Here is a 26,147-nt window from a genome sequence, read left to right as displayed (position 1 = left end):
ACAGTGGGGTGAGTATGCTGTCTTACACTAGTATATGATATTGTGATGTCCGGTGGGTTGAGTACGCTGTCCTATACTAGTATATGATATTGTGATGTACGGTGGGGTGAATATGCTAGTATAGTAGCCAGGGAATTGTTATGGCTAGGCTTGTATAGGCCCTAGGGCCAATAGTCTAGTACTAACCTATGAACCTATGATATTGTGACGTACAGTGGAGTGAGTATGCTGTCCTACATTAGTATATGATATTCTGATGTACAGTGGGGTAAGTATGCTGTCCTACACTAGTATATGATACTGTGATATATGGTGTGGTGAGTATGCTGTCTTACACTAGTATATGATATTGTGATATACAGTTGGGTGAGTATGCTGTCCTACACTAGACTATAATGTTAACATGTGCAGCAAAGGGGGGCAGAGTCACTCCTGTGCAAAAATGTTAATCCTTTCAAGAACTAAAGTGAGTGGGAGATAGCAGAACAGGAAATCTATGTACTTTCCTACTTCCGATGGTGTTCTTGTAGAGCAACTGATACAGTGGTGACATATTTTTTAGTTGATATTATTACTCAAATTATACCTAAAAATAGTATTACAAAGTTTAAGCATTTATGCTCTTTCTATCCCAATACAGCAATCTAAAGGCACTTTCACCGCCTTACATTTTTCAGTCAGTGATTTGTCAGAATCTTCTGTGCCCACATGCTGTGACACTCACCAACATCCTCTCAAATCCTATTGAAAATACACAACTCCTTCAAGTGCACAAAAATCATCTGTTAAGCCCTGTACCCCCCACACACAAACTCAAACTTGAAGTTCCCCTGCCTGCCTTACTCCTTCTTTAACAGGACCACTATTTAGACAACACCCACATTTTGTTAGTCTTTTTTTAAGTGATATTCGGAAATCAAAATTCAAAAGCCTTTGTTCTTCATTTTCAATCAGTTAAACTTCAATGATTTGAGTTGTCTGTGAATATATGTGTATTGAGTTGCAGTGACTGGCAAATGTACTGTTGATCTTTCTGCAGTTTGATACATTTCCCTTTATTCGTAAGTATAGCCATTCACCATTGGACTGAAAGTATTTTTATTTCTGATTTGAAGTCAACTCTACATAGACAATTTCTAGATCGGTCTATCTATCTATCTATCTATCTATCTATCTATCTATCTATCTATCTATCTATCTATCATCTGTCTATCTATCTATCTACCTATCTATCTAATCTATCTAATCTGTCATCTATGTCTGTCTATCTTCAAGATCCTTAGTTTAAACTGAATATTGTGAAGCCTGCAGACTGTCACACCGATGATGAAAAAGCTGAAGCTGGATATCTTGGAGATAAAATAATAACAAATGTTCTACAAAATGTGACTGTTATACATTTTTCCCATGGAAAACATTAACTTGTTTATTATTAATGACAGGTGTTTTTTTTTTGTAACATGAAATGGAAAAGAGAAATTAATAAAAGTAATATACACATTAGTTATCTTAAAATAAAGAACAGTAAAGAGATATACATATATTTGAGAAATAGTACTTGTACAATTACTCTGACAACTTTAAAAATCTCAAGATTTCCAGTCTGCTTTTAATTTGGCACTATGTAAGACATGTTCCAGCACATGCTGTACTATTGCATTTTAGCTTCAATTAATAAGTTTCAAATTCACCACCCAGTTTACTCCTCTTCCTCTTCATACTACAGCTGACACATTCATTTGAGGCCTGGACAGTTTACTCCTCTTCCTCTTCATACTACAGCAGACACATTCATTTGAGGCCTGGACAGAGGTATTTTTCTGTGCAGTTGGGGTATCCCCAACAAGTTGAATTCTGCACTGTAAACATTCCCGTTTTCCTTACCTCAGTACCTTACTTTCATCTACTCTATTTACATAACTGCAATTAGAGCAGTAGTGTACACCATATTTATTTCTATGCTTCAGAGAGAAGTTGGGCATTGCTATATATTTCATCAGTAACTGAACAAAGAGTTATTTCTGCTACTTTAGCTCTGCGGCACATTCACATTCTCTGAGTATTTGATTGCTGTCATGTACTACACCAGTTTTGCTTTTGTACCAGATGACAGTCTATTATTTGAGCTGCAGGTTGCCATCAAGCACTAAGCTGCATCTTATCACTTGATTTCATTCATGTTAGTAAGCACATACACTTTATATGTGTGTGTGTGTGCGGGGGATGCATACCAAATTTTGGCGTGTACTTTTCACAAACCTTAACAGCACATGACATGCTGTATCCAGCAGTCAAACTTGATTCTTAGAACTTTGCTGGCCGTTCATGACATATTTAAAGTGCCATAGCACTCTTTCTGCTAACTGTGTATTGGTCAAAAGGTAATATGTGTCAGATCTGTCAGTAAACACTACATATCAAATCCAGCCAGAGAAATACACAAGAATCTCACATTGTTTCCTTGATTATCCTGTCTACTGTTTACGCTGTGCTTTGCTCTTCCATTTACTTATGCCAGACAGAGAAACAGAGAGAGAGACAGACAGAAAGTGATGTCTTGCTCTGCTAGCCATGTGGCAGCAAACTCTTCTGTAGAAGCAATAATCTTCCAGATTTATCTGCCACTACAGTTCTTATCTGAACTAACACGCAGATTACTGGCCTTTATAACAGTAGAAGTGTTTTTAGGAATGTACTGCTTAAACTGAACTCTGCATTTTTACTACTGAAATAGCTTTTGTATAGAAATGTGTTTCTCTTTTTTGTGCACTATGAATTTTTTCCATGTATGACTGGATTTTTTATTATGAACGATGACAAGAATGTTGTGTGTTGCTGAAATGGCTTAAGATCACTATTTGCATAAATTGTCTTTTTGCTCATGTGCGAATAAAAGATGGGCATTGAGAACAGTAGGTTTGTCATTTCTTCACTATCCCATTTGAAAGGAACATTCCCCAGAATACATCCACTAGACTTACTCAGAATATAGATAAGTCTAATAGAGATGGTAATTTTCAAAATGTATGGGATAATCTTTTGATGTTCAGCACCTGTGAAGTATGCATGTTAGTTTCTGCACAAATTAATGACTTGAATTCTGCTCTACCATCCGGCTTGTATTCATCAAATATATTCTGAAACATTCCATCGATAAGAAGAATCTGACAACTTCAGCTTCGTGTTAATGCCAGTATTATCGGTAAACTCACTGGGATCTATGCCTGCTTATCAACTTTTCCAAGCATAATTTTCCTTTTGGCTTCAGGGTTAATATGAGATGAGAAATTTCTGTCAATGGAAATTAACAATACTACTGAGGTCTTGTCACTGTGTATTCTCCTTCCTCATTAGACCCTTATGTTTTCCATCGTGTGGGGATTGTGTACAATTATGGCTTCTTGTCTTTGCACTGAACATGATGTGCTCAGTGTTCACTTGTACATCATCTGTCTCTACTATGTACATGCAAATGAGACTGCTGTTGTAAATGTGCCTGTGTTTACCTAAACTAATCTCAGAGACTCCATTATAAGTATACAGTATATTTAGTAACTTCAGAGGGTAGAATAAGTTCTTCTGAGCAGGAAATATCTGTGATAACGAGATTCAACACCTCTTTCTTTATTGCTATTTCTGTCTCTTACATGTTGCTCTTCCCAAACATTGTATATTAGATAATGGGCACAGTAACCTATTAATTCTGTATTTACACGAGTCACTATTTCCAAAATATCTTCCCCAGGGCAGTTGTCAAGGAAGGTTTTGTTTTAAATTTTTTAGCTCAGAAAATGACCTTAAAATATTAATTGTATTATTATTATTAGTAGTAGTAGTAGTAGTAGTAGTAGTAGTAGTAGTAGTAGTAGTGTTAGTAGTAGTAGTAGTAGTAGTAGTAGTATTAGTAGTAGTAGTAGTATTAGTATTAGTAGTAGTAGTAGTAGTAGTAGTGTTAGTAGTAGTAGTAGTAGTAGTATTAGTAGTAGTAGTAGTAGTAATAGTGGTAGTGTTAGTAGTAGTATTAGTAGTAGTAGTAGTAGTAGTAGTGTTAGTAGTAGTAGTAGTAGTAGTATTAGTAGTAGTAGTAGTAGTAATAGTAGTAGTTGTAGCATTAATAGAATTCAGTTGGAAATTAAACGCATTCCTTTCAGTTTAATTCTGCAGTTTGTAAAATCCCAGTACTACATGCTATCCTGCATTGTAATATGGGTAAGGCACTGAATCTTCACTGTACTAGCACAGACCAGCAGTTATCTGTAATCCTCTAACTGGAAATTATCACACTTGAGATGTTTTACACACCACACTTTCCAAAAGTGTGAATAAATAAATAAAGAAACAAAATAAGCAAGAAACCCTCATCTCATTAACAAATAACTATTTTGTTCCTAGGTAACAGCAATGTCTGGTAGTTTGGCAGTGATCTCTTGCAATGCCTATTGCTGCTAGGAGGACCTTTTTTAATGTGTTTAGTTTCCTGCTTCGGTAGGGGCCCTTTTTGTTCTCACAAATAATTTCCCACACTGTGTCACAAAAATGTGATGTCTGGGACAGTGTTCTCATGCAGTGCCTAGAGCTTTTAGCAAAAACCATTTCCAAACAAGTGTATGCACCAGACCAAAATGGTTTCTTAAGATAAGTTGCTGAACAGTACTAAATCATAAATGCAAAAAAGAAAAGTGTAGGATGTGACAGGGAGAGTTAATATATGCCTGTTAATATATGGCAGGAAGAGATGGAAGACGGAAGACTAATGAACAATATGTTTTGTTACTTCTGTGTTCATTGTTGGATAATTTAATTTATTTTAAAATATGAAGTTGTAACTTTGGTAATAAGGGAAAACATGGAAAAATGAGTCATCACAGCGTAATAATATAGCAATAACCCACGTCTGGGTATGGGTAATGCGGGATTTACCCACGGTTGGCGTGGTTTGATCCCGAGGGTGAAGCCCGAGGGACCAAACAAAGACAACCGTGGGTAAATCCTGCATTACCCACACACAGAAGTCGGTTATTGCTATTATACTATGACATTATTTAAGAAAAGAAATAATTACTTTTCTTAAATAATGGCATTGTATAATGCCGCTTTGCTGCCCTTCCGCACCTGGCTGGTATCCGCGGTAGTTCTGATGTACTGCGCATGCCTACGCAGTACATCAGAGCTGTGGCCAAAAGCAATGGAGAAAGCAAGATCTCTGTTGCTTTTTACTGTTTCGCTATGCTAAATGGGTTTAACATAGCGAGACAGCTTTAAAATGAGCAACGGAGATGTCCGTTGCTTATTTTAAAGCTGTCTCGCTATGTTAAACCCATTTAACATAGCGAAACAGTAAAAAGCAATGGAGATCTTGCTTTCTCCATTGCTTTTTTTTTTAAAACCTGTCTCACTATATTAAATGGGTTTAACATAGCGAGACAGCTTTAAAATAAGCAACGGAGATCTCTGTTGCTTATTTTAAAGCTGGCTCGCTATGTTAAACCCATTTAACATAGTGAGACAGGTTTAAAAAAAGCAATGGAGAAAGCAAGATCTCCGTTGCTTTTTACACACTGTGTCGCTATGTTAAAGGAGTTTAACATAGCGAGACAGCTTTACAAAAAGCAGCGGAGATCTCCGTTGCTTTTTTTAAACCTGTGTCGCTATGTTAAACTCTTTTAACATAGCGAGACAGTGTTTTAAAAGAGACTTATACTAATGGAAAAAGTCCGGGCGACCGGACCTTTTTCATTAGTATAAGTCGATTTACAACGTGCACGCTGGCCAATCAGCATGCACGTTTTGGAATATTAATGGAGGGTCATGGTATAATCTGGCTTTGTCATCTGCTCCTGAGGTAACTCATCTCCTGTAATGAAGCAGTTGTTATGCTGACTGTGGAAATATTTATTAGAGGACTGTTCTTGTATATATTACAGAAGAAAACTATTTTTTTTTCTTTTTTTGAGGGGGAGGGGTTTAGTAAGTTGTGCCAATATTAATCAAGAGCTCACCTCTTGTCCTAAGGACAAAAACAGAGAAAGTACAAACATTATATGTTCTGTTTGTTTGAAAGTCTTTAGAGTATCACTGCCCCATTATTTTGTGAATGTAACATATACCGAGATGGTCTATATACTTTTTTTAAGCAACAGAAGGGTATGTTTTATGATGATTTAGTTTAAGTGGCAAAGCAGAAGAAAAGGAATAAAATATTTTACCATTTAGCTCACCCACAGATATAACAATTGCACTTTTCTTTGAGGAGCAAATAGAATGAAGTGACATATTCTGTTTGATGTTACTTGTAAAATATCTGATTTCTTAACAGATGCATTTGAGACTTGTGGAACTGTGAATTCCAGCAGTAACATTAGCTCTCCTTTATCAATAGCAAATCAGGACTGTAATAAGAGAGACTTAAACTTCCAGGTTGAAAAGTAATGGGTCCAGGTAAATATCAGAAATTTGAAGTGGTTTCAATAATATGCTGCAAATAGAATATTGTTCCTAACTTACTAGGAATTTATTTCTGCTGGTATTGGTGCTAAATTCTATATGTGTTTGTCTTTGGATTTATATGCATCTGTTTTTTCCAGACCCTTTTAGTAAGAGGATATGTTTTCCTGTAATTAAGAGAAGTTAAATACTGAGATTCTGCATATCTTAATATTACTAAGTAATCCTGAAAAAAATTATAGTGTGAAGTATTATGTCAAATAGAAGATACCTTTGTTTGTGTAAATGAAAAATAAAATAAAGGTCCAAGGGCAGATCATATAGATCACTGTGGCATGTAATCTGTGAAAATGAATAGAGTGAGAAAGCTAATTTGAATTAGAATGGTGTAACCATAAAGAGGTTTGATAACAATGTCCATATGCTTAAACAAGAGCTTAGTTACAAGGACAATAAATGTTGTGATATAAGAAGATATAAAGTCCACAATAAAAGGCTCCTCTTAAGAATCCCTGGATTCTTGTGGTCAGCTTTGTATCTGTAAGCATCACAAGTGCTGTCATTGTGTTTCTAACTTTAGTTACACAATGACAGCACTAATTTAAGAGTACTTGGTTGGTTAGACATTGCAGGATTTAGTTGTACGACAGTCCTTTCAGTACCTTAAAACCTGTCATCAGTGAGATTAGCAGGAAGTCAGAAGGTGTGCTAGCTGAGGATACTTTAGGAACAGGTTTAAATGCTCTTTCCCAAGTCAGTGGCACATATCTGGACATTATGGTTTAAGTCAAGGTATGCTGATCAGCGGTAATAAATGAAAAATATAAAACATGAAAATAAAAAAATGCCTCACCAAACGTCATAGCTAAATGTTTAATCATCACAGTTTTAGCGTTTTCATTCCAAAACATCCTGTGTTTTGGAATGAAAGCACTAAAACTGTGGTGATTAAACATTTGGCTAGGTCTTTTGGTGCGGCATTTTTTATTTTCAAGTTTACATAGTATGCTGTTTTGGGGTTTATTTTATCCAGAAATACAAAACACGTAGTGAAGAGTTTAGGATATGACATAGGCAGTTCAGATGTATCTTTCATATTATTTAGAAAAGCATGGGCCATGGAAGAGGTTCCCTATTATATGACCAAAGATGCATTCTTTCAAATGCGTCTTGATCGAACTTGAAAGCACGAAACGGCATATAAGCAAATTCTTCCCCTGGGAAAGAAATCGCTTGTCTGCGTTCATTATTTTGCCATTTTTGTCACTGTAGTGCAATCTCAGAGTAAATATATTTAAGGAGGGGGTGTGGGAGGCACAGCCCCTCACTTTATGTAATGTTTGAAAGTTTTTTTTTTCTTTTTTGGAACAGTGATTTTTTTTCCCAGGGAAATAAATCGCTGTTCTAAGTTCTCGGGATTGTAAGCTTTTGCTTACATGGGGTTAATAAATCAGCGTTCACTTTTTTAAGTGTTTGCTGATTTAATATAGACCCATGGAACAATATATGCCAACAATCTAGCAGCTTATTGAGAATAGTAGCAAAGTTCAAAAATATTAATCCTGAGGGAAAAAGCTAGCAGTATAAAATATTCATCTTCATGAGGATAATCTGAAAAGCAAGTATGCTTTTGGAACATATGTTATATACAATTTCAATTTAAAATGCTCTGCTGCCTACTTTAGGAAAGAAATGAAATTAAGATAGCCCCTGAGATTCATTAACAATCATGTAAGCACCATGCATATGTAATGTAAGTGTGCTAGCACGATGAGCAGCAGCGCTAATCACATATGCATATTGCTCATCATGCCTACATGTTTGCAAGCACCTTTTTGTGGCCAGCAATAGTGTTCTCAGCCATGAAAAGGTGCTTGCAAGCACAGAATGTAAACAAAACATCTCACATATAGGCAATGCAAACATATGAGCACAAGCTGTAGTGCAGACAAATTAAATACAAGTACAGGGAAAGAATACAGAAGGGCGGAGTGAAATGGGGGAACTGTACACAAACTGTGTTATATTGCATAATTAATTAGTGCTGAAGGACAAATGCTTAAATAGTACTCTTTTTCCTCAAGCAAATGTGATGAAGTGTATAAGAAGTATTTCTGACATAAATCCTGCAATATTGATGTAATGATACTTAATGTCAAAGACAATCCCACAGTTACGGTGATAAATAAAAACAGGCTTGCTAAGAAAGGATGTGATAGGGATATAAATCTGAAATTTAACAAAGGGGAGTGAAAATGCAATATACATATTAATTAAATGCTGAGTAGAGATAACAGCAAGGACAGAAGCTATGTTATGGGATGAGTGCATAGACTGCAGTTAATGCATATGAGATGTATATATATATATATATATATATATATATATATATATATATATATATATATATATATATATATATATATACAGATAATTTATGTGTGCAAGCCAACACCACTGCTCTATTCCCCACCTCAGCATGTACACACAGGAACAAAAGGACCGTAGAGCTATAATGTCAGGTACATCAGAAAAGAACATGTTTTTTGCAAATAAATGAAATGACAGTGGCATAGGAAAGGGCTTCATCACCTATGGGCATGAAATAGGAAAACAACTGCTGTATAGTTGTATAAATGCTAAATATCAATCTAATAACACACAGCATAAATAAGTGGCAAATTACAAGACAGAGCAGATGATGTTACTATTTCAGTTTTGCCATTGCCACTTTGCAAACATCTTTAACATTGTAATACTGGGCATGCTCACATGGAATTACAGGGAACAATAACATAACAACAACACAATAGAAGGTGCTGTAACAAAGGTGAAATCACATTTTCTGATAGTCTGGCAGCATAAAATAGAGTAAGAAATGCTTATGGAACCACTCATCTGCCATTAAGCTTTATATTGTGACAAAAACAATTGCATGATTAAAGACATCCAGATTAAGACACATAATATAGAAGATCAGTATCCTGTGAATAGGTAATGCATGTCAGCAATGAATGACATACGAAGCATTCACATCATGTCATTTCTGAAAACATGCCAGGATAGATATCAGAGAGGTGCATAACAATCATTGTTGGCACAGAAATACACATATTGCCATGTCATGAATAACACCCTTGAAGAGCTTACAGCACTTTCCTGTCAGACAAGGTGTATGGATGACCTGTGTTGTAGGAAAAGGCTTGAAAAAAGTGTGCAATGAATATTTTCTTCACGTAAGCCACTGTTTTCTGACAGACAGGTGCTACCAGATGCAAACCCTACCTATTATACAAGGATCTCTCCAGACCTCTGTATTGACTGCATGTGCCACATCAAATAGCAGTGAAGGCTGTACAGATAACTGAATTGAATATGTGCATTAGGCCAGGAGTTATGAATGTAATCTGAACAATCAGATTTATTCATAATGCTGAAAAGGAGCTACATATCTTCCTATCCACACAACAGTGAGCATTACGATATGAGTGCTTCTTTAGCAAGGAAGAGGTTTCCACAATATAGGACCCACACTGTCCCAGAACTGAAGCAGAGTATGTCTGTGGAGGTATGCTATAAAAGCCAGTACTCAATGCACATGCCACAGGAGCACTCACAGCATGACATGCCCTGAATAAACATTTCACTGCCAGGTAATGACAACCTGTGCTGATATAGCTTTGCCAACATAAAAATTGTTAACAGCACAATAAAATCCCCATTACCAAGTGGCACTCCCAGGCAACTGGCATCCAGTCTCACTGCAGTTGTATGGATATGATTTTGGAATTCCCTCATACATTACTGTCAATGTCTTAGCACAAGAATATGAGACAAAGGTCCAAAACAGGGGCACATTTAAATATTTCTCTTATAAACTTAGAAATTTACTAAACTATCTGTATTTGTGTTAGCATGTATTTCTTGAAGGAAGTCAAACATCACTACATATTCAGAGACTTCAGTCCTCAGTGATCTGCTAGAAAAACACAAATTTTACAAGGTCGAAAACCTGTCTTTAATATTAAATCATTCTCACCACTTACATTCACTGACACTGAGGGATCCCTGTTTGCATAAACAAATATTCCTGCACTGTAGGACAAATGGCTGAAGGCAAAAGGGATAACACTATCCAGTTAAGTGCTTTAATTCCAAGTTTACATTAATGGAACTTCCTCAGAACTAAAAAGCCCAACTCAAAAAAACATTTAAATAACATACCATAAACAGTTTGCATATTTTCCTGAGGGATCCCAATTTGGACTCCTGCCTGAAACAAAACGTAGCATGTTGTCACAAGATATACAGGGAATCAGCTGATCTTTCCCATTCTTGTGGAAAACAGTAGATCTCATGTAAGAGTGGGTCCAGAGCAGCAAGTGATAAGCATTTAGAAATTGTCTGTCACACCATAACCACTTAATCATGTTGGTTTTCTTAGGACTTGAACACTGTGGCTTAGTTTTATTTACACAAAGAAGTAGGCTCATTGGTCAAACTGCTCAACCTCTTAGCGCAAGAAATCGGGACAAAGACTGACATAATGGGGGGGCAAAGACCCACAAATAGGTACAGATTTTAAACATTGCTTTTATAAAATTAGAAAGTTAATAGAATGACAATACTTGTCTTAGCATACATTTTTCTGAATTCTGTACATCTGAAGTCTGAAACTCAAATGCATATAATTATTTAGTGATTTCGGTCCTCAGGTCATCAATCATTGATTTGCCAGAAAACCACACATTTTATGAGAAACAGCTCAAAAATGTGAGGCACAAATCTGGACATTCTGTAAAAATCTGGACAGTTGAGAGATATAAGAACATGGAGTACGATATTGTAAAATGTTTATGCATTGGTTAGAATGTTAGGGCAGTAAGGTAGTAGTATATGTCCTTAATCCAGTGAAAAAATGGTGCAAAGAGTGAAGCTGAAATAAGAAAATGCAATTAATAGTGCATCATTATTCTTATGAAGCCATAGTAAATTCCATAGCTGTTTTTTTTACTTCACACATACTGAAGATGTAAGGTGATTTGTTAAAAACACTTTTAATGTCATTATTAAAGCAAAAGTGAAATGAGGTTGAGAAATGGCTAACTGAACACCATTAATTCATACAGAAAGGATGCATAGTATGTAACTTTTCAGTGGGAGCGAGGGTTTTAAGGCAGGAATACATTTATTACTAAGAAAGCCTTTAATTTACTGGCAATTAATATTATAAATATACTATTTCTTTTTTAGACTTGTATTTATTAGAAACGTTTAAGAAAACGCATCACTGTCTATATCAGCCATGACAGAACATAGCATAGTGTTCCTATTAGCACTGAGAGAAACTGCTTACATAAACATTTAAAAAGTACAGTTGTGTACACCTACCATAAATGTAGATGTTCGAGTGTCTTCACTGTTGCAGTCATGACTGTAGGGTTCTCCCCTGCCGGCAGGCAGTCCTCGGTCGGCCAGAATCCCAAAGTCTGGGTCCGGCGTCGGCTGTTCAACCATGCTCCCTGATGTCAGAGCGCCAGGAGTACAAAGCCGACAGCCGACGCCATTTTATCCAGTTTTTCTTGCCCCAGATGTCAGGAGTCCCAAAATGAGAAAGGTCCCATATCCTTTGCAAATACACCTCAGAAGAATGGTGAAAAAAGGAACCACACAAAAGTAAAAATAAGAGGGGACAGGAGGGAGGGAAACCCAGACTGCAACAGTGAAGATACTCGAACATCTACATTTATGGTAGGTGTACACAACTGTACTATGTTCATCGTGTTTCACTGTTGCACTCATGACTGTAGGGTAGAATCCCAAAGCTGATAGAAAGGGAGGTGGTCATAAAGTGGAAGGGGTGGCTAAAAGGCCCTGTAAGACTGCAGAGGCAAAGCTTGCCCTAGACTTAGAGTAGAGAGGTAGATTGTGCTTAGAAAAAGTATGCACTGAACTCCAAGTTGCAGCTTCCAAAATGTCTTTGGTAGGAACTCCCCTGAGGAAGGTCACAGACGTGGCAGCAGCTCTGGTGGAATGAGTCTGTATACTCCCTGGGATTTGCTTTCCATGGTGTGAATAACAAAATCTGATTCCATGAGCAATCCATTTAGAAATGGTCTGTTTTGAAATGGCTTTACCTTGGGAACTTGAAGCATAAGAAACAAACAATTGTTCTGATTTTCTGATGTCCTTCATTCTGTCCAGGTAAAAACATAGTTTTCTGTGTACATCCAAGGAATGTAAAATCCTTTCCCCTTTATTTTGAGGAGTGGGGAAAAAAGTTGGCAAGTGGATAGTTTGATTTAAAGCCACTTTGGAAACCACCTTAGGCATGTAGGTAGGATTAGTCCTCAAAGACACCCTGACTTGATGAAAAATAATATAAGGTTCCACAGCCATAAGAGCTTGTAACTCTGAAACTCTCCTGGCAGAGGTTAAGGCTAACAGGATGGCTGTCTTCCAAGATAAAAACTTGATGTCAGAAGAGGCAGCAGGCTCAAAAGGAGGCAAGGTTAGTTTTTCCAAAACATAGTTGAGATCCCAAGCAGGAATGGGAGGAGATCTAGGAGGTCTTACGTTCTTAGCTCCTCTGAGAAACTGTCTAATGAGCTGGTGGGAAAAGATTGGAGGGTCTGTATTATAATGAGCAGAAATAGCAGAGGCATGTATCTTAATGGAAGAGAAAGAGAGACCCTTATGTAAAAGATCTGTCAAGTAAAGTAAAATTAAAGCAATGTTCGGAAGAAGAGGATCAGAATTCTGAGTCTGCATCCAGGAACAAAATCTTTTCCATTTTCCTGCATAAGATTTTCTAGTGCTAGGATGTCTGGCTTCTAAAATGACATCCATAACCTGCTTGGGTAGGAAAGAAGAAATCAAAGGCCCGGATTAACCAGGCCACCAGGCTGAGAATTCTGACATGGGAGTGTAGAACCTGACCCTGATGTTGGGACAGAAGGTTCGGAGACTGAGGTAAAACCCAAGGGGGCTCCAGACATAGGCTTTTTAGAGTTGGGTACCAAAACTGTCAAGGCCAATTTGGGGCGAGCAAGATAATCATCTTGGGCTTGTCCTGTTTTATCTTTAATAATACCCGTGGAAGAAGAGGAAGAGGTGGAAAGGCATATCCCGAGAGGTTCCTCCAACTGAATGATAGGGCATCCACTTTCCAAGCTTCTTTGTGAAAAGTCCTGCTGCAAAAATTCTGTAGTTGACGATTGAGATGGGATGCAAAGAGGTCTATGTGAGGACATCCCCAGACTGCTGTTATCATCCTAAATATTTCAGTATCCAGCATCCACTCGTGTGGATCCGAAATGTTTCTGCTCAAACTGTCTGCCAGGAAGTTTTGCTTCCCTGGTAGAAACTGAGCTTGAAGGTCCAGATTGCAAGCTAGAGCTGTGTTCCATAGATCCATGGCTAGTCTGCAAAGGGAGTAGGAATGAGATCCCCCTTGCTTGTTTATGTACCACATAACTGTGGTGTTGTCCGTCCGTATTAGTAGTTGTCCTGGTTGTAGAAGGTTCCTGAAGGCCATTAGAGCTTTCTGAGCAGCTAACATTTCCTTTAAATTGATATGCAGGTGCTTCTGATCCTTTGTCCAAAGGCCCTGCAGACAGTTGCCCTGAAAATGGGCTCCCCAAGCATAATCCCGAGGTGTCCGTGGTCAGAATCTGAGTGGCAGGAGGCAGACAGAAGGGTTTCCCTTTGTTTAGAGTACATGCCCTGGACCACCAAAGGAATTCCTTTTGAAGACAAGGCAGGACGGAGATCAGTATGTCTAAACTGTGGCAATGCTGAGACCATACACTTTTTAGGTACCACTGTATCTTCCTCATGTGTAGTCTTGCATATGGTACGAGAAGGATGCAGGAGGCCATGTAACCCAAAGCCTGCAGGAATCTCCTTGCAGATAGCTGAGTTAAAATTGCCAAGGTTTTGAAATTTGAAGCCAGCTGTAATTGTTTTTCGAATGTCAGAAATGCCATCTGGGTTGTGGTGTTTAGAAGAGCATTCAGAAAAGTTATCTGTTGCGAGGGTGTCAAATTTGACTTTTTATGTTTACAGAGAATCCCATGAACTTGAGGAGGTTCTGTACAAATTCTAGATGCTGGAGTAAGACATCCTTGCTGTCTGCCTAAATTAGACAATCATCCAGATAAGGGTAAATTTGAATTCCCTTGAGTCTTCAGTAAGCTACTACTGGAGCCAGGCATTTGGTGAAGACCCTGGGCGCAGTAGACAATCCAAAGGGCAGCGCAGAGAATTGAAAGTGCTTCGATCCGGCCTTGAACCTGAGGTATTTTATGCATTCCTGTCTGATGGGAATGTGTAAATATGCCTCCTTTAAATCCAAAGTTACTATCCATGCATCTTTGGACAGCATTGGAAGTAGCTGCTGCAGAGTAAGCATCTTGAATTTTGGAATCTCTAGAAAGGTGTTCAAGACTGACAGATCCAGAATGGGTCTCCATGAGTTTTGCTTCCTGGGGACTAGAAAGAGCCTTGAGTAAAAACCTTGTCCCATCTCTGAAAGTGGAACCGGTTCTATGGCTTTCATAGCCAAAAGAGCTTCCACCTGGTTTAAGGCCTCTGTCCATTGATGTTTTGGAAGGTCTGGCCATCCGCTTGGCCTTGGCAGGGTATGAAAATGGAATTTGTAACCTCTTGAAACCACATCCAGAACCCACTTGTCTTGGGTTATATGAGTCCAATTTAGATAAAAAAGAGAGAGTTTTCCTCCGAGAGGGGCTTCCAGGCAAGAAGTTCCTGCAGCCCAACAGAGGGAGTCATTGAGTTTGTTTCCTATGAGTTTGTGACCTGTCCTCTCCTTCCCTAGGGGTGGAAGCAGTCCACTCTCTTGGTCTATAAGAAGCTTGTGTTTGAGGCCTTCCTCTGGAGCATCTATATCTACTCCTCTGAGGCCTGTCTGAAGTGGGAAAGGACCAATTTTTAGAAGGCCAATTCCTGCTAAATCTTGGTGGCTGTACTTGTAAGAAATCTTTAACTGTTTGCATGGATTTTGCCTTATCCTCCATCTTTTTAATCACCTTTTCAGCTTTTGATCCAAACAAAACATTATGCTGAACAGGAGCATCCAATAATTTAGCTTTTACCTGTTCTGGCAAATTTTGTTCCTTTAGCCATGCATGCCTTCTAATGACTGTGCTGGAGGCAGCAGCCCTACAAGAAGCCTCCAGGGCATCAAATCCACAGTGTAAACCATGCTTCCCAACTTGTTCAGTGGCATGCAATAAGTCATGTAATTCCTTATCATCTGCACAGGCAGAAATGGAAGTAAGCTTTTGTTTTAAAACAGACAAGAGAAATTGCTGGTATTTCAGCATATGAAACTGACAGTTTAAAGCCCTAATGGATAATGCAGAAGTGTACACTTTTTTGCCCCATCTTTCTAATGATCGAGAATCCTTTTCAGTAGGAATGGGATTTTTGGCAGAAGCGGCCTTAACTCCCTTGGGACCCTGAGAAATGGTTTCAGGGTCAGCAGAAGGGTTCTTGTATAAAAACTGGTGGGAATCAGGAATCCTGTAATATCTATCAGGCTTAACAGGAGCAGGAGGAAAAGAGTCAGGGTTTAAGTTAGCCTCCAAAAAAGCATCATCCACAATATCCAAAACAGGAGGAATAGCCAGGGGTCTATGTTGGGGGAGAAGAAGAAAATCCCTTCGTCTTTTCTTAGATTCCGAATACTCCTGTCCTTCCCAATGGAAATGTTCCCTCATTTAATGCAAAGTTTCCCCAAAAGAGAAATCCTCAGGGGGAGAAGCTGAAGGAATGGATTCCTCAGCATCAGAATCCTCATAAGGAGGAAAAGAATATTCCTGGTCAGAAGAAGAAACTGAAGAAACAGAAGCCTGATCAGAGGAATCATAATAAACATGCTGCCTTGGCCTTTTATCTGGAGGGGGATGTGAACCCCTAATCATAGTAAGTAAATCCTCCGCCATCTTGAGTAACTGTTTCTGTGACTTGGGAGCCGGTTCAGAAGAGGCCTGTGTTGCAGTCTTTGATTTAGAAGGAGTCTTTGCCTTTGTCTTTGGCTTTGTCTTTATTAGAAGCTGAGTAGGTTTGAAAACCCCTTTGGAAGCTGGTACCTGCACAGCAGCTCCGGACCCATCCGAAGGAGCATTGTCCAAACGTCCTGCAATAGAAATATTCAAAGGCCTGGTTGGCTCCTCATGAGAGTCCGTTTCGGCCATCGGTTCTGAAATGGCCAACGACAGGGTCTGCAAAAGCACCTCACTGACGATGGCCTAACCTGAAGCTGGCTCCGCTTGTGCGCTATCATCAGATTTGGACCTCTGAGGCCTGTCTTCATCCTTGCGACGTTTGTGAACTCCGGTAGCCGGAACCATATCCGACGACATTTTGTAGTGAAAGCGGCTACCGAAGTAATGAAAAGCGAAATCGTACCTTCGTTTAATTGTATGTTGATTGAATCTAGCACAAAACCGACAACTAGCTACATCGTGGTCAGGGCCTAAGCAAGGAATACAGTAAGAATGAAAATCCTTATGAGGTATTTGCTTCCCACATGAAATACAATTATTAACTTTTTCTGACATTGAACTGGAGCAAGAAAAAAGTTTCCCCAACGGGGTACTTAGCTTTGAGTGGAGAAGAAAGTTTTCGGACTGGAGATTATCAGAAAAAATTGTCAGGAGTCAGCCGACCGGCACTTGCGAACTGCTATCACCGCACGGCAAGAAAGACTGGAGAAAATGGCGTCAGCTGTCGGCTTTGTACTCCTAGCGCTCTGACGTCAGGGAGCATGGTTGAACAGCCGACGCTGGACCCAGACTTTGGGATTCTGGCCGACCGAGGACTGCCTGCCAGCAGGGGAGAACCCTACAGTCATGACTGCAACAGTGAAACACGATGAACATCTGCAAAAATAACAACTGTAATTAGACTGCAAGAAAAACCTTATCACAGAAATACTTAATTTTACTGTGACATTGTCTTTTACTCATTTACAATTTGCTCTTACTATCTAATATAATCTGTCTGTAAAAAATGATTTTCACTCATTATATTGCTGGTATGTTGTTAATATCAATTATACTGGTATCTGTATTCTTGACTCTGACTAACACACAATCCAGAATTCTCCATTATCACCCAATTCTTTATATGAGGATACACTCCAGTGTGCTGTGAGTGGTTATATTTGGAAATATCTTTTTATTTCAGCTGCTCCTGTTAGGGGCTGTAACTGCTCTATCACACTAACTATCTGCATCTCCTCTCTCACCACATCCATAAACCTTATCTTAGGCCTTCCTCTTTTCCTTTTGCCAGGCAGCTCCATCCATAGCATCCTTCTCCCAATATACCCAGCATCACTCCTCAGTACATGTCCAAACCATTGCAGTCTCACCTCTCTGGATTTGTCTTCAAACTGTCCAACCTGAGCTGGCCCTCTAATATACCCATTCCTAATCCTGTCCATCCTCAACACACCCAATCCAAATCTTAATGTCTTTAACTCTGCCACCTCCACTCTGCTGTCTTTTGGTCAGTGCCACCATCTCCAAACCATATAACATAGCTGGTCTCACTACCAACTTGTAGACCTTCCCTTTCACTCTTACAGGTACCCATCTTCCACAAATTATTCCTGATACTCTTCCCCACCCATTCAACCCTGCCTGCATTCTCTTCTTCACCTCTCTTTCACACTCCTCATTACCCGTGCATCATTAATTAATTTGTTTACAGTAATTGTAATCTTTGTATTGTTCAGTTGTACTGTATAAGTACTAAGTCTTATTCTTTGATGTTCTTTGCTGGTACTGTATTTTATAGTTTGAGGAAGCATTCTTAATGCAAAAGGGCTTCCCTTTCTTAAATTTATACCCCAAGCATGCTAAAATAGGTTCCAAGTAAGCATAAGTGCATAGTGCTTACCCTCAAGCAGAAGAAAGAAATATGCAAGAGGCTTGAAAAAGGTGAGCATCATGCAGTCCTCATGAAGGAATTTTAATGTGGGTTCATCAATGATCTATGACATTAAGGCTCAGTCCCAGAAGATAAAGGAGTTTTATGTTAAGTTGGAGAGGGACAACAGACTGGAGAAGCATCATACTCTTCATACACTGAAGATGGCACTGCTTGACCAGGCCCTGTATGAGTGGCTTTTGCTGGAAAGGTCTGAGGGTGCCTCTATTTTTGGACCCATGTTGCAGGAAAAAGCACGAGAGTTTCATGAGAAAATGAACATTGAGGGTCAGTGTTCATTTTCAAGTGGATGGCTTACCCAATTCAAGGTTTGTCATGGCATCCGTAAGCCGAACTTGACAGGTGAGCAGAAAACGTCTGATTTTGAGGCTGCAGCTTCATTTCTTGATGTATTTAGTAAACTGGTTGCACAAAATGGCTTGACTGCAGAGCAGATATACAATGCAGATGAGAATGGGTTAATGTGGAAGTGTCTGCCTAATTTTATTTTGACTGGTGGTAATGAGAAAGAAGCTCATGAGTTCAAGCTAAATAAATAAAGAGCAGATAACTGTGCTCATATGTGAAAATGCATCTAGAAATCATGGTAAAGTTGTGTGTGATTGGGAAATTTGCTAAACCTAGGTGCTTTAAAGGCATAACTAACCTCCCTGTAGATTATCATGCCCAGAGGAACAGTTGGATGGATGCAGAAATTTGTATCAAGTGGTTCCACCATTTGTTTGTCCCCATTGCTAAAAACACAATGAGAAAAAATCTAGCAGAGCTAGAGTTTTCACTGTGTGATACCTTATATCTCTTGTGTCAGAGGCAACATGGGATATATGCAAGTTACTTTTTAAGGATATCAGGTGTTTCAACTAAATGGCAATTCTGAATGTCCATGTCTCTGAAGAGACAACTGTGTTATAGATCTACGCTTAGACCAGTTTTGTCTTCTGAGCAGAAGGGAACCTATCCTTGTAGAGGCTGCAAAGCCTGCTGTTACATTTCTACCAGGATAGTTTTTCAGCATCCAGTATATAATGTTATATTTAAGCCTGATTTTTATGCTGATTGTAAGTACCATGGACTTGTATACTTGGCCAGATGTAAACGTTGCACTTCATTCGATGTGGGGAAAACTATTAGGATGTTTAAAGAGTGCATTCTTCAGCATATGGGTGATATTAGAAGTAAAAACACACTTAATGCCCTAGCCAAACATGTTTCTATTTTTACTGATCATAGTTTTAATTTTATAGTGTTGCAATTGCTATATTTTAACAAAAGGCATGGTGATTTTAATAATAGACTTGAAACTGCAGAGACAAGGTGGATTGTAAAGTTGCAGGCAGATAAACTGCCTGGCCTTAATGCATCTGTTCTTTCATAGGTTTATCGATTAATACTAAGCTAATGGCCCTTGTGAGCCATTTTAAGCCTAGCCAATTATCCCTTTTGAGACTCAAACCCAGCACCTTGTGTTTGTAAAACCAATTCTTAAGAAAAGAAGTATACATCAGTAATTGATTGCTGTATTCTATTGGTTAATTGAAGCACATGTTTTAGTATTTAAAGGGTTCTGTTGTTTTATTCTGTGGATCTGATGAAGCACAACTTGTGTGAAAGCGCTTATCCTGTGTACTTTGTGTATTAAAGTTTTATACTTTTACAGCCTTGGTGGATGCCTGGTTTGTTTGCAGCATTTATTGAATTTATTTCATACTGGGTAACCTTTGGCTTCCTTGGACACACTTTCTTCTTTTCTGACAATGAGTAAAAAGGTCACACAGAGAAAACAATTGGTTAAAAACATAAAAAAAATGTAGCAAAGCTAGAGTTTTCATTGTGTGAGACCTTAAACCTCTTGTGTCAGATTTATGGGTATCAGTTGGGTACAACAACCCTGTGTTTCCAAAAGTCAAACATTCCTCTTATGCTGGGCTGATGATGCCATAAGAAGGTAGAAACATACATGTCCACAGCTAAAGGGGTTTGGATTTATTGGCCTGAAATTGTCCATAAATAAACTTAAAAGTAAAAGAAAAAAGTCATGGCCATTCAGAATTGCCATTTGCAGCAAAAATGTGAAAAGAGGCACTCAGACTTTGAAAACAAATGAATAAATACTGAGCTACCTGTGGCTGCATAAGAATTGTAAGCCAGTCCAATTGTATAGTATAACAAAAAGGAACACCAAACTTCCAACAGGATACAAAACAGCTTCCAGTTTATTTAGCTCTTTCATCTCTGAAAGTTCTGAGACTTCATCAGAATAAACCATAGCCACATGCCTATGGTTATATAATACTATTAATCAAACAATTAAGCACATGACATTTTTTTTTTAAACTTGAAGAAAAAACCTTGAAGAAAAACATACAGTTCCATAACAAATATTTTCAGAAGGCAGAACCATATCTACCTAACCAAAGTCTTTGTTTTTAATATTGGTTAAAATTGAAAAGGCTTCATGAATCCCAGGTTCTGCAGTCACATTTAATTCAAGTTGCCATTTGAATTCACTACATTCTATTTGAAGTTCCCACAATCCCCCTCTAGTGGTCTTCTTGATAACTTCCAAAATTCCAAACTTGAACTTAACTCAAACTTCCTGCATTTAACTGAATGTTTATATAATGCATTATTTTCATTATGACTCCTAATAGCATAAGTATATTCATAGATGCATTTTCTCAATGATCTTTCTGTTTTACCAACATAATAAAAATTGCAGGATGTACACACTGCCAAGTATACTAGTCCTTTTGTAGCACAATTACCTTGATGAAATATAATAGGTTTCATGATAAAAGGTAAAACACACAATGCTCCTTCAAAAATATAATGACATTGTGCACATTTGCCACATTTACTAGTGCCCCTGTTGTTTGAATGTGGGTAGGGTGTTCAAATAAATATTTTAAGTTTTTCCCCATCTTGAAAACAAATTGTGGCTGTCCACCTAACGCTCTTAACAGGTCACTGTTTAGAAGTAAAAATTACCCAGTTTATCTTCATAATGTCCTTAATTTCTTTGAAACCATCACCATATGGTAAAAACATAGAGTGGCAGTGGCTCTCATCTCCTTGTGGTTTAAAAAACTTAGCATTTTCTTTATCTATATCTAGAATAGGTTTAAATCCTGCACCCCATTCATGTGCTACCTCAAGGCTAGTATGCCATATTAAGTCTCTGGGGTAGCCTCTTTCCAAAACAAAAATGAACTAATGTTAAACATTTCGTTCTTGAAAATCTCCCAACTAGAACTCATATGGGCTGCCCTTACTAACTGGCCCTTAAAAATATTTTTTTTTTGTGTGTTTGGGATGGTGCCTCTGGTAATCCAAATAATTATTTGAAAAGGTTTCCTTCCTAAATATTTTGGAAACAAAAGAATGACTTACAAGATCCTTAATTAAAGTGACATCCAGGAAGTTAACAGAATCAGAGAAGGAATTTGTGAATTTAGGGAAGGTGGAATATTTTCTAAATAATCCCTAAATTCATTCATATCAGTCACATTGCATTTCCACAGAATAAAAATGTCATCCAAAAAACGTAGATATATAACCCGCTTATTTTGAAATCTAGGAATAAAAATGTTTTTACGTTCCCAACTGTACATTACCAGGTTGGCATAAATGGGGGCACAACTGGCTCCCATAGCCACACCCTTTATCTGTTTAAAGTAGGTACCTTCAAAAACAAAATAGTTATTATCCAGTATTAATTCCATAATTTTAACTGCAAAGTTTACCATATTGTTACTTAAACTAGTAAGCTCTGTTATGGCTTCCCTAAAATGTTCAAGCCCCTCAATGTGGGGAATATATGTAAAAAGGTCTACCACATCAAAAGCTGAGAAAAAACATGTATCACTAAACAATTCTTGTTTAATTCTGGATAGGAAATCCCATTAATCTTTCAATATAAATTCAATAGAAAAAACTGTGCTTTATATAACCTGTCTATAAATACACCAATGGATTAAGTATTACTCCCTTGAGCTGCAATAATCACTCTGTAAAGGGGATTCAAAACATCTTAATGAACTTTTGGAATTCAAAAAGCTTGTGGAATTGCTGGATGTTCATTCCTAAGGAAATCAAATAGTTGTTCTGAAATCACTCCTTGAAACAATGCATCTCCCAGAAACGACGGTATTTTTCTATGAGCTATCATGACTTCATTGTAGGACGCCTCTATGTATTTGTTTTTATCATAGAGTATTGCCAGCATATGTGTGCCATAATCTATGTTATCAACTAAAACTACCCCACCCCTTTTGTCTGGTTTCATAATTCTGAATGTATTATCAGTTCTTAACTCTCTTAAAATGTCAGTTTCTTGTTTTGATAGGTTGTATAATTTCCTTTTGCTTTTAGTTAACAAAGCATACATTTCTTTGGAAATTTGTTCATATGCTGTAATAGTGGGGTGGATCGGGGGATTAAAAGTGCTCTTCCATTTAAACAAGTTGCAACCATTCCCATTTATAAACCTCAAGTCTCTCTGTTGTTGAAACTAATTTTCTAGAGTATAGTTTAGTTTCAGTCAAAATGTCTGGTAAAGCAACTTTAAAACAAGGAACAAACTTGGCACTTTTCTTAAAAAGGGAAAATTGTGTCTTATTAATCTCAGTTTCAGTGTAGTTAAATATGTTAAATCCTTGTGAACATAATAATTTCCCTCCAAATAATGCTTTAATTTTTTCACTATTTTCTGAACTACCTTCATTGTTAAATAAAGATACAATGGCTTGTTCTAGTTGTTGTTCCTCCCCCATTGTCATCCCCTCAGGTTGTTCCTGGTGCCCTTGGGTGCTGGGGTATGTTGGAAAAAATGATTGTTGTTAAAATTATTTTGTTCTGTTACCTATCTTTTCATACCTTCTAAAGGTGGGGTGGTTTTCCTCATCACAAGCTTCTACCATTTGTTCATTATAACCATTGGAATGTACCCTAAAATGAGTGTCTGGTTCATGTCCATTAGGTTTAAGTTCTGCATGTGTGTAAACTTTGGAGAGGGGGTAGGCTTTTCCCTTCCTATATTCTTCCTCATCTCTCTCTAATTTTTTTCTTTTTGCTCTGTAGGTTAAAATCTACCTGGCTTTCTATTTTTACAAACATATGGTCATATTTAGCTATGCTAAATTCAAACAGTAAATCGGAAGTAATTCCTCCATCTAAAACAGTAACTTCTTCTAAAAGCTCATTAATATTCATCACGTTAAGTCTTATTAAAAATTGAACCAGTTCAAGACCAAAACAGTCAAACATTTAAAACAGCTCATGTTTTTCATTTTCTTTTAAAACAATACTGTTAGGAAACTTATACAAACATAGCCCCTTTGGGACCTGTTTTCATTTCACACATTCATTTAAATATAAATTGTCACATTGCAGGTTTCTCACCTTCATTAGTTAATGCTCTAAGTCCAATAATTTCTTCTGAAGTGTTCTTGGAGGCTCTTGTGAAATGTCAGCTCTTGTACCAGTTCCAGTAAATTAAATATCCCGATTAATCCACTGTCTCATGTTCACCTTAAAATTTTGTTGCTCTTGGCTCTGTTTGCTTGCTTGCATCATGTTTGGTTGATTGGAACTGGCAATCAAGTCTGAAAAGTCTCCTTGATTCAGTAAGCAATCCCTAGTTGGCCTTGTAATGGCTGCAGAAGATGCCAAGGCGGCTTCTGGGATTTGTAGTCTATGCAGTATGGTATTCGTACAACTTGTCTGCTGTGTAAGCAAGGAAATTAACTGAGTCAAGGCAGATTCAATTCCATTTTAATTTCATTGGTCATTAGTATCCAAAGTAGAACTAGTGGAAATATTCCCATTCCCACTACTTGTAATCACTGGCATTTTTTCCACACAAAGTGCTAAACCAGTAGAGAAAGCACTTGCAGAAAAGTAATAACAATTCCTTGCTGACACACAATTCACACACCTCTAAACAAATGCAGCAAAAATGTGAAAAATGGCACTCAGACTTCGAAAACAAATGAATAAACACTGAGCTACCTGTGGCTGCACCAGAATTGTAAGCCAGTCCAATTGTATAGTATAACAAAAAGGAACATCAAGCTTCCCACAGGATACAAAACAGCTTTCAGTTTATTTATTGCTTTCGTCTCTGAAAGTTCTGAGACTTCATCAGAGTAAACGATAACCACATGCCTATGGTTATGTAATACTATTAATCAAACAATTAAACAGATTTAAAGAAATAAGATTTTTTTAAAAAACTTGAAGAAAAATGTACAGTTCCATAAAAAATATTTTTAGAAGGCAGAACCATATCTATCTAAAGAAAGCCTTTGTTTTTAATATTGGTAAAATTGAAATGTTTTCGTTAATGCCAGGTTCTACAGTCACATTTAATTCAAGTTGCCATTTGAGTTCACTGCATTCTATTTGAGGTTCCCACCATCCCCCTGTAGTGGTCTTCTGGATAACTTCCAAAATTCCAAACTTGAACTTAAAAGACTGCCTGCATTTAACTGAATGTTTATATAATGCATTATTTTCATTATGACTCCTAATAGAATAAGTATATTCATAGACGCGTTTTTTCAATGATCTTTCAGTTTTACCAACATAATAAAAATTGCAGGATGTACACACTGCCAAGTATATTAGCCCTTTTGTAGCACAATTACCTTGATGAAATATAATAGGTTTTGTGATAGAAGATAAAACACACAATGGTCCTTCAAAAATGTAATTACATTGTGCACATTTGCCACATTTACTAGTGCCCCTGTTGTTTAATGTTTGAATGTGGATAGGGTATTCAAACAAATATTTTAAGTTTTTCACCGTCTTGTAAATAGTGTTTTTCCACCTAACGCTCTTAGCAGGTTACTGTTCACTAGTAAAAATTACCCAGTTTCTCTTCATAATGTCCTTAATTTCTTTGAAACCTTCACCATACAGTAAAATCATAGAGTGACTGTGGCTGTCATCTCTTTGTGGTTTAAAAAAATTAGCAGTTTCTTTACCTATTCCTAGAATAGGTTTAAATCTTGCACCCCATTCGTGTGCTACCTCAAGGCTAGTATGCCATATTAAGTCACTGGGGTAGCCTCTTTCCAAAGAAAAAATGAAATAATGTTAAACATTTCATTCTTGAAAATCTCCCAGCTAGAACTCATATGGGCTGCCCTTACTAATTGGCCCTTAAAAATATTTTTTTTGTGTGTTTGGGATGGTGGCTCTGGTAATCCAAATAATTATTTGAAAAGGTTTCCTTCCTAAATATTTTGGAAACAAAAGAATGACTTACAAGATCCTTAACTAAAGTGACATCCAGGAAGTTAATAACATAATCTGAGAAGGAATCTGTGAATTTATGGAAGCTGGAAATATTTTCCAAATAATCCCTAAATTAATGTCAGTCATACTGTCCTTCCACAGAATAAAAATATCATCCAAAAATGTAGGTATATAACCCACTTATTTTGAAATCTAGGAATAAAAATGTTTTTATGTTCCCAACTGTACATTACCAGGTTGGCATAAATGGGGGCACAACTGGCCCCCATAGCCACACCTTTTATCTGTTTAAAGAAGGTACCTTCAAAAACAAAATAGTTATTATCCAGTATTAATTCCATAATTTCAACTGCAAAGTTCACCATATTGTTGCTTAAACTAGTAAGCTATACAGTGACCTGTTAAGAGCATTAGGTGGACAGCCACAATTTGTTTACAAGATGGGGAAAAACTTAAAA

The sequence above is a fragment of the Protopterus annectens genome, chromosome 2.part0 (genome assembly GCF_019279795.1).
Source record: "Protopterus annectens isolate FY-2018-M chromosome 2.part0, PAN1.0, whole genome shotgun sequence".
Classification (NCBI taxonomy): domain Eukaryota; kingdom Metazoa; phylum Chordata; order Ceratodontiformes; family Protopteridae; genus Protopterus; species Protopterus annectens.
The sequence above is the reverse complement of the archived record's forward strand: the minus strand, read 5'-3'. Positions refer to the sequence as shown.